We start from the raw sequence: 8,965 nt of genomic DNA on the forward strand, positions 1-8,965 counted from the left end.
TCACAGCTTGCCTAAATCTAAGCAGGCTCTAGGGTTTTCCCTCAAGCACACTGTTCTCATAGTCCATTGCTTTCACATTAAAATTAACTTTTATGTTCTGCAATGTCAACCTCACCAACTTCAGCACACCTTAAACTCTTTGTTGATGTCTCTTCTTCCACTATGACAAATCACAGGGCCTTCTGCTCCATCAACGTAGTGTTAAGGGCAGCCAATCTGTGGTTACCCTATGAAGCTTCTTGTCAATCATTATGGATCTTTCACTACTGTAAACTCAATGGAAGCTGGAATTTTTATTCTTAAAGACTGGGGCATTCTGGTGGTGGGTCCATCATATACAGCTTCTACTTCATCACATACAGCTTCTACTTCACTTCTGGGACTTCATCTTGATGTGATGCTTCCTTGTGTGTATGTTTTTTTGTCTCATTTCCTCCTCAGCAAGTTCAGATGTACTTTTATACTTACTATTTACAATGTGATCTTTTTTCACCCTACAATATATGGTTGTCCGACGACCTTTTCCTCGAGAATGTACATTGTTGTAGTGAGTGAACCTGAACCACTGTCTGTTTATGACAAATGTATATGTTCTCGTTTATTTGCTCTTCTGGCTTTTTATTACTTATATAGGATCCGTACTGTATATATGTTTTGGTTACTGTGTTTTCCACCAATGAACCCCCATAGGGAATTATTGTAACTGAGAAGCAGTTTAGAACGCTATAATTCATCATCCAGTTTACTAGACTTAGTTGCATTCAGCAGCTCTCATATACTCAGTTTGTAGCCCCCTCCAACTACTTTTGTATAGGTGTGGCAAAAATTCTAGCTCCTATCTGGCAATTATTTTTGTTGTTTTCCCTTCCTACCTATTTCTACACTTTTGTTTTGTCCTCTATAACTTCTTCCAGAGATACATTTACTTCTCTTACCCAGAACATATTTGATAATTTCCACAGCCCCTGTACTTATTTGTACAATTGTCTAGTTTCTTAGTATTAATGCAAAGGGACTAAACTCCCCAGATTAGATCTAAAGGGTATATTTACTGAAGGTCAATTTTAATCAACATCGATTTTAATAAATTTTCATCAATTTTAAATAGATTAAAATCGACCTTTAGTATATATACCCCCAAGATTCTTTGCCTCCCAGAAGACAGATATTATTGCATTTCTGGAAACGCAATTTTCTTGTCATTCTCCTCACCAATTTTCGAATCATAAATATTCCACATTTTATACCTCTAGTGGTCCCTTTAAACACATTGGTATGGCCATTTTACTACAGCTTAATTGCCCCTTTAACCTTGAAAAAAGGTTGTGGACAAAAATGGTCATTATCTGATTCTTGTTGAGAAGTTGGGGGGTAGATATGACACATTGGTTTTGATATATGCACCCAACTCGAGGCAAATTAGTTACCTGCACAAGACTTTTGCCCAAATTCTTGAAGTCAGAAAGGAGGTTTGTTATAATGGTGATTTCAATATTGCTCCTGATCCTTATTTTTGAAAAATCCTCTACTACCTTTAAAACATGCCCTCAACGATGCCTGCAATCTCTTTCCCATATGTTTTTGATGCATGGGGACTTAAACATTCAGATATTACAGTTTATTCCTATTTATCCCATGTCCATAAATCCTGTTCACATATAAATTTATTGCTCATTGACAAATGGTCATTACAATACTATACATTTCTTTTATCTCTATACTCCCCAACACTTAGGGCCTGATTCAGAGTTACATGCAGTGTTAATGACATGCACAGTTTTCCGATATTTTAAGTCTGCGGATGCATATGTTTTGCACAACATTTGCTTCCCAAATGTTAGTGATCAGAGGTGCTGAACAGAATTGTACACACAGTCTGTGGAATTCAGTGGGCATTCCTGGGAGGTATCAGGGGCCTAGCTAAGCAGATATGGGCATGTTGTGAGTGTGTTGCTGTAAGCAGAGCTGTAAGTAGACTTTTTGGTGCCCTGTGCCAGAAAGAGCATTGGCGCTCCCCCCCATTCTTTTTTAAATAGGGAAATAAGAAACGCACCTGAAAAAGGGACTTGGCCTCATGGGGAAGGGTCAGGGAAGAGATAGGGGAGGCCAGGAGCTGCTGGGGATAGAAGAAGAGGAAGTTACAAGTGAGAATGATAATAAACACAAAATTGACAGGCCCAAAGAGTGCCCCCCAGCCCTGCGGTGCCCTGTGCCATGGCACAGGTTGCACTACCCTAGTTACGGGCCTGGCACAGCTACATCCAAAAAAGCACATGTGCTCACACAGGCTACACTCGGAAGGAGAAACTGCTCCTGCCATGGGGCTGGTGCAAGTTTTGATGGTGAGTCCGATAAGGTACCGATGGTGCATCTAAAGATGTACCAAGACCCTTTTGGTAACCCTTTGCTGTTTATTGCATTGGAAATATATTTTGGACTTTCCTTTCCTTCACAGTATGATGAGACCTGAGTTTGTGTATACATGCAAACATGCATGCTTAGAATAAGCTTCATATGATGGATGCTGAACATATCTGAAGGCATTAACAATAATTGTGGACTTTACAGATTTTTTTTATCTGTGCTAAAGTTACATTGATGAGGGTCAGGGCCACCATCAGGGGGGGACTGCTGGGACTGGAGTCCTCGACCCGCACACACGGGGACATTGTGTGGAGGGGGGGGCCCGCTCCTACCACCCACCTGTTTTACAGCCCGCTTCTACCGCCTTGTATTACAGTGAGAAGGGGACAATGCCTGCTCCCACCACGCTCCGATAGTAACTAGAACCTACCACTCACCGCTCCTACCGCCGGTCTGGTGCAGAGCAATAAAGTTTTCTACAGTTTGAGAGACGGCGTCCGTGACGTCACGCCACGGATCATCTCTTTTTCAACAGTGCGGCGTGACGTCACACGCGCCGGCTTTCAGACAAGAGAAACTTTATTGACTTGCGCTGGCCCGGCGGTAAAGGCAGGAGGGCAGTAAGAACGGGTGAGGATCAGCCACAACAGTAGAAGGTAAGTGTGATGGGGATGAGGGGAGGCTAGGGCTGGAGATGAGACAAAGCAGGACTGGAGAGATAGAAGGGGACTGGATAGGCTAAGGAGACTGCGCAGGGCTGGAGAGACAGAAGGGGTGCGTGAGGGGCCCGTCTATTTTTACAGTCCCGGGCCCCACAATTTCTAATGGCAGCCCTGATGAGGGTAATTACCTTTTGCACAGTCATTGGCAGATTCTGAGTTCGACGGATCAATGTGCACAGATGCAAATTATGAGTTTGATGCATTTTGGAGTATGTCCTATTCTGAGTCAGATGTAACTGGGCAAGATCTCTCTTTACATGAAATTGGGCATTTAGGAGAGGGGACTAAGTAGCAAGAATGCAATCGCACAGAACTGTTCTGACTCTTGGAAGTGTCATGGGAGAGTCTTGGATATGTAGCTAAAGCTGTAGGAAATTATTAGTCACATGCCCAGTGACTGAGGTTTGTTTCTGATGGACCTCTTCCACCTAGCATGGGGCTGGTGCAAGTGCTAATACTATGATAATGGCTGAGTTGTTGTAAAATTAGTGAACGGCACGGCTTCACATTTGCAGATGCACGGATCTTCTGTATGGAATCTTGCATTAACATAAGGTAGAAAATCTGACTTCTGCAGCTACTTGCAAATAGGGCCACTTTGCTACAGACTCTCTACGTACATGGATTTTTGTATGGAAGGTGCATTCATAAATTAAATATCCCAGTGTAATAAAAAGCTAAACTATAACATTGTAACTTGTAAAATGTACAACCTTAATTGCCCCTATTTGTTAGAATTATATGAGACAAAGTTGAGGATCAAATTAGCATTGTTTTAGGTGAACAACAGAAAATTAAAGTTCATTAATGGGGGTCATCAAAATGTGTTATCTATAATAATCCATACTTTAAGGTGCGATTTTAGAAGACTGCATATTTGAGTCCTGAACACTAAGTAATACAAAGTAAATGGCTATATTTCTACTAAAGCAGTTGTTCCTAAACTTTCTTGAATCCTGGTGCCCTAGAGTATCAGCATATTTTTCATGGCACCCCTAGGCCAAACAGTTCTTATTGAGAAATTTAGAAATAATATTAAATTAGGTAAATTGTGCTTACCTGTTATCCTTGGGTTAAGTTGGGTGGTGGTCGGGGTTGTGCTTCTGTTTGTCCACATTAATTATGATTGGCAGCCATCAGCACTGGTTTTGCCTAGCACATTGACCATTAATAATTTGATTTGGACCATCAACCCGTGGCACCCCTGAAAGAGCCCCACAGCACCTTAGGGTGCCATGGCACCAAATTTGGGAACCACTGAGTTAATAAATATTATGTACACAGTTGTGTGTAAAACTTATATTGGTGGAACAGGTGCTGCGCAACAGTTGGTGCTACAAAGTTTACTGTGTAAATGACCCATACACACTATCAAATGTGCAGATGATACACCAATAAAACTATTTTTAAAACCGTAATTATTCATAATGATATACAGTACAATAAAACTTAACTCAGCTAACTGACCACAATTCAGCCATATTGTAACATTTGTTCTTTGTAGAGACGTTTGTGCCTGAGGCAACTAAGAAACCCAAAGTGGGCAATGTGCAACAGACTTGTGAAAATAGAGCCATATGTAGAAGCCTACATGCTTGATATTTGCCTCTGCAGAGGCTCAAAGAAATATAGTTCATTCTGTCTATGTAACACTATGGCTGAGTATTCCTACCAGTGTGCACTAGCCGGAGGAAGACCACCAGAATGGAGAAGCCAAACAATGTGCAGTGAGTATAAGTCATCATTGGATGCACTTACTATTTATAAAACTGTACAGATCCACGAATCATGTGCAATTCACTGTTATCTCTAATTTATGCAGAAGGGACACATTGCTTTGCATGTTTGCACACTTCATTGCCCATGTATTTACAGATTTAAACATTTTCCAATGAAAGCAGTTGGTCTTTTTTGGTAATGACTTTTTATGCAATGAACACGCACATTTCTGATTTACATACACAAACTCATATATTAACACTAACGGCTTATGTCCTATTTCACAGCCCACTCATTAAATTGCAATATCTTTAAAACTGCATAGGAGTTTTATGGCTTGTCTGAGACAACTTTAATCATATTGACCTAATTTTGGTTGCTTTACACTGGGTGACCCATTTGAGTAGATCCAGTGGGTATCCAGCAGCACACCCCAGGGCCGTATTTTAGGTGGGGCGGAAGGGGCTGTCATCCTGGGGCTGCCACACATAGAGGGCCCCCACAACTAGTAAAAAAGAAACGTAGCACAGCAGCTGTGCTTTGGTCCTCCTCGAAAGCTGCTCAGTTGTTCCCATACAGCAGCTGTTGAGGAGCTTCACTGCAGCACAGTCTCGCGTAGTGATGATTAATTCATGAACGATGAGTTCAAAATGAACTGATATTCAAAATGAACTAGTTCACTCAGTTCACAGCTCTGGCAAAGATTAGTTCATCAGGAGCTAAAACAAGTGGGAGGAGTTAGACACAGTGGGAGAGAGAGCACAGCAGCTCCATTAGGCATGAGTCAGTACTGCTAAACGACCACAGGTGGCACAGCTATGTGACTTTGTGAGGGCTATGTACAGCTTATTGAACTGATTGTCATGATCTCATTAGTCATTCTCCTGGCATCTAGTTCACTAGTTCATTTAGGTCAGTGACTCTTGTAAGTCACATGATACATTCCCCATCAGCTCCCTCATACATTCATCATGAGTCAGTACTGCTAAACTACCACAGATGGCACAGCCTGATCAGACATTGTGAGGATTCTGTATAGCTCATGAGTCATTATTCTCCTGGTATATATGTCAGTAGTTTGCTTAGGCTAGTAAGTGGATCATGTAGGTCACAAGTCACATGATACATTCCCCATCAGCTCAAGAGACAGTGCTGAGTGCTGCATGCTATATACTGTAGTTTTGTTTATTCCACAAGACATAGTGGGAGATGTATCACACCTTCAAGAGAGATCAAAGGTAAAAGTTGCCCATAGCAACCAAACTGCTTCTGTCATTTTATAGACAGTGCTAGATAAATGACAGAAGCTGGCATATACAACCTCTACACCATCTCCCTAAATACTGAAAGATAGAAATGTTTTATATTTTTGAGAGGAAACCAGAAATGCAATTAGAATACTTATGATTTATAGCAAACTGTGTGCCAGTGATGCAGCTGGGTATCATAATGCTGTAATGCTGGGCCTATGTTTATGTGGAGGCCTGGAGCTGTAGTCCCATCCACCCCATGTTTAATCTAGTCCAGATCTGCATTCAGTCACATTAATGGGTGCAATTAAAAAATAAGATGGGGTAAAGGTATGGGTTTTTTCCAATTACTGTTTTTTTCTTCCCAATTACTGTGTTTTAAAAGCAAGAAAAAGTGACGTCACAATATTCTTAATTTAACATTGCAGAGCTAAACATGTCACTACTACTTTGCTATAAAAGTGATTGCTTTTCAAAATAATAATAGATCAGACATATTAAACATATCTGATCATTTGAGCAAACAACATCTAGTATAAATGCTGTACTGTAAGTACTGATCTTTTGAACTACTCTGTTGAGTGAACTAGATCATAATGACCTAATCACCAAAATTAACTAGATTTCCCATCACTAGTCTCACAAGATATGACTTCATCATCTCTCGAGACTGACTGCTCAGGAATCAGTAGTCAGGACCAGGGCTGAGGGCTGAAAGTACAGACTGCAGAGTGGACTCACACCCAAGACAATACTTACTCAGCGTTTCCCAATGTATGAGTAACAGGTTAGATTACAATAAACTATATTTCCCCTGTGGAAATATGAGACTACATATACAGTATGTGTAATATATATATATATATATATATATATATATAAATATATATATATATATATACTGTAAATATATATATATATATATATATTGTGATAAAAGCACTGGTAAAGTGGTCAACGGCAGGTACATTTGTCCTAGGTTTTGGCCTATGTATTTTAAAAAACCCCAGGAGAAGTCTGTTTTGTAAACAGACCAGAATATCGGCTTTTGGAAAAGCCAGTTTGGGTCCTGGGGTGTAGATGTGAGGAGAGGGAGGGCTCCATCCACAGGCCACTCCAGGTTTTGGGCCTTTCAGCCTGGTAAAAGGCTCATTAGGGCTTGCAGCTGGAAGTGGCTAAGATAAGCATGGTTTGTTTGTGGCTGAGTGTCTCACACCTGGGAAAGTAGGCATGAGGGCTAGCATGTCCAGAGACACTGTATGATTACCCTGTAAGTACTGTGCACATGCTGTTATTGATGGCGATGGCAGTAGGACCTACCGTTCTGGTAGTGAGGGTACCCACTGTTTAGTTAGTGCCCAGCCGGGCTAGGGTTTTGTTTAGTGTTTTATTTTGTTTATGCATTTGGTACAATAAAGACTGTCGCCGACCAGTTTGTACAAGAACCCCAGACTTGTGTCCTGTTTCCTTGGCTGCTGTGTGTGTAAAGAGGGAGTCCATCTGCCCCAGGAGAGGGACCCCTATCCCGACTGTGTCACAATTGGTGGAGAATGCGGGCAAATGCACACTGGAAATTGCAGCAAGAGGAAAAGTTCTACCTTTAAAATTTAAAGTGAAAAACACCAATTTTTTGTGTTGGGTATCAACTCGTGTTCTGTGAAGTCCATGAAGGTGGCATCGACTGATGCTTAGAGTAGCCAGGTTTTGCTACAACCCTACACTGAAAGACAACATGGAGGACATTGTTAAGGCCTTGCTCCAATCTAACAAAACTCAGCAGGAAACTAACAAAGCCTTGATAGAAGCTTCCAGAGCTCAGCAAGAAAATACCAGAGCTCAACAGGAATCTACCAATGTGCCATGGAGGCAGCCCAGAGGCAACAAGTCACCATGGAGGAAACCCTGAGGCAACAACAAGATGCCATAAAGGAAACCCACCAGGCCTTAAAAGAAGTGGTACAACAGTTAGTAGTCTAGTCTGGAGATGCATCCACTGGACTTCCAAACAACACTCCCTCCATATGGGCCAGTTACTTTCTGCAAAAGATGACCAAGAGTGATGATGTGGAAGCGTATCTTATGGCCTTTGAGAGAACTGCAGAAAGGGAGAGTTTGCCAAAGGAACAGTGGGCAAGTCTTGTGGCACCCTTCCTGTCTGGAGAATCACAAAAGGCTTACTATGATTTGTGCCTGGCTGATGCAAAGGACTATGATAAGCTAAAACAGGAGATCCTAAATCACTTGGGGGTCACCTCGTTTGTTCATGCCCAATGAGTCCACTGCTGGGAATTCCAAATGGAAATGCCTCCACGCTCACAGATGCATGACCTCGTCCATCTAACCACAAAATGGCTACAGCCCGAGATGCTGACAGGACCACAGATCGTTGAAAGAGTTGTGATGGACCGGTATCTGTGATTGCTAACTGCATGTCAGGACTTTGACTATTTCAGTACATAAAGATAAACTACACTTGCCGAAATTCCATTGTGGTCATTGGAGGATCTATCCTGGTTGCAGACGTTCATCAAATGCAGTGTGCAGAGAGTTAAAGTGATCATCTGTTTCTTAGGTGTCGTCAGGTTGTTGGATTGCTTGATTGCTTATTATTCCAAACCTGATTCTATTTGGGTCACATGTTCTGGACTTTCTATGGATCACAGACCTCTAGTATAAAGTCTGTTACTAACTATGCCTCATTGTCTGTGCAACGTTACTTTCAGGTCTTCCTTGGACTCCTGCCAGATCCCTGCAGTGCCTGGTGTATGCTGTGGACCTCGCTACATTCATGCTCATGTTCTGGTTCAAGTTTTGACACAGGTTATCAGCTGCACTACAGAGCTCAGCATTGCCATTGTCTTTCCATTGTTATCCTGCTCTATTACTGCTATTCCATTCTACGCTACACTA

Source organism: Taudactylus pleione, unplaced genomic scaffold (assembly GCF_031769625.1).
Source record: "Taudactylus pleione unplaced genomic scaffold, aTauple2 ptg000109l, whole genome shotgun sequence".
Taxonomy (NCBI): domain Eukaryota; kingdom Metazoa; phylum Chordata; class Amphibia; order Anura; family Myobatrachidae; genus Taudactylus; species Taudactylus pleione.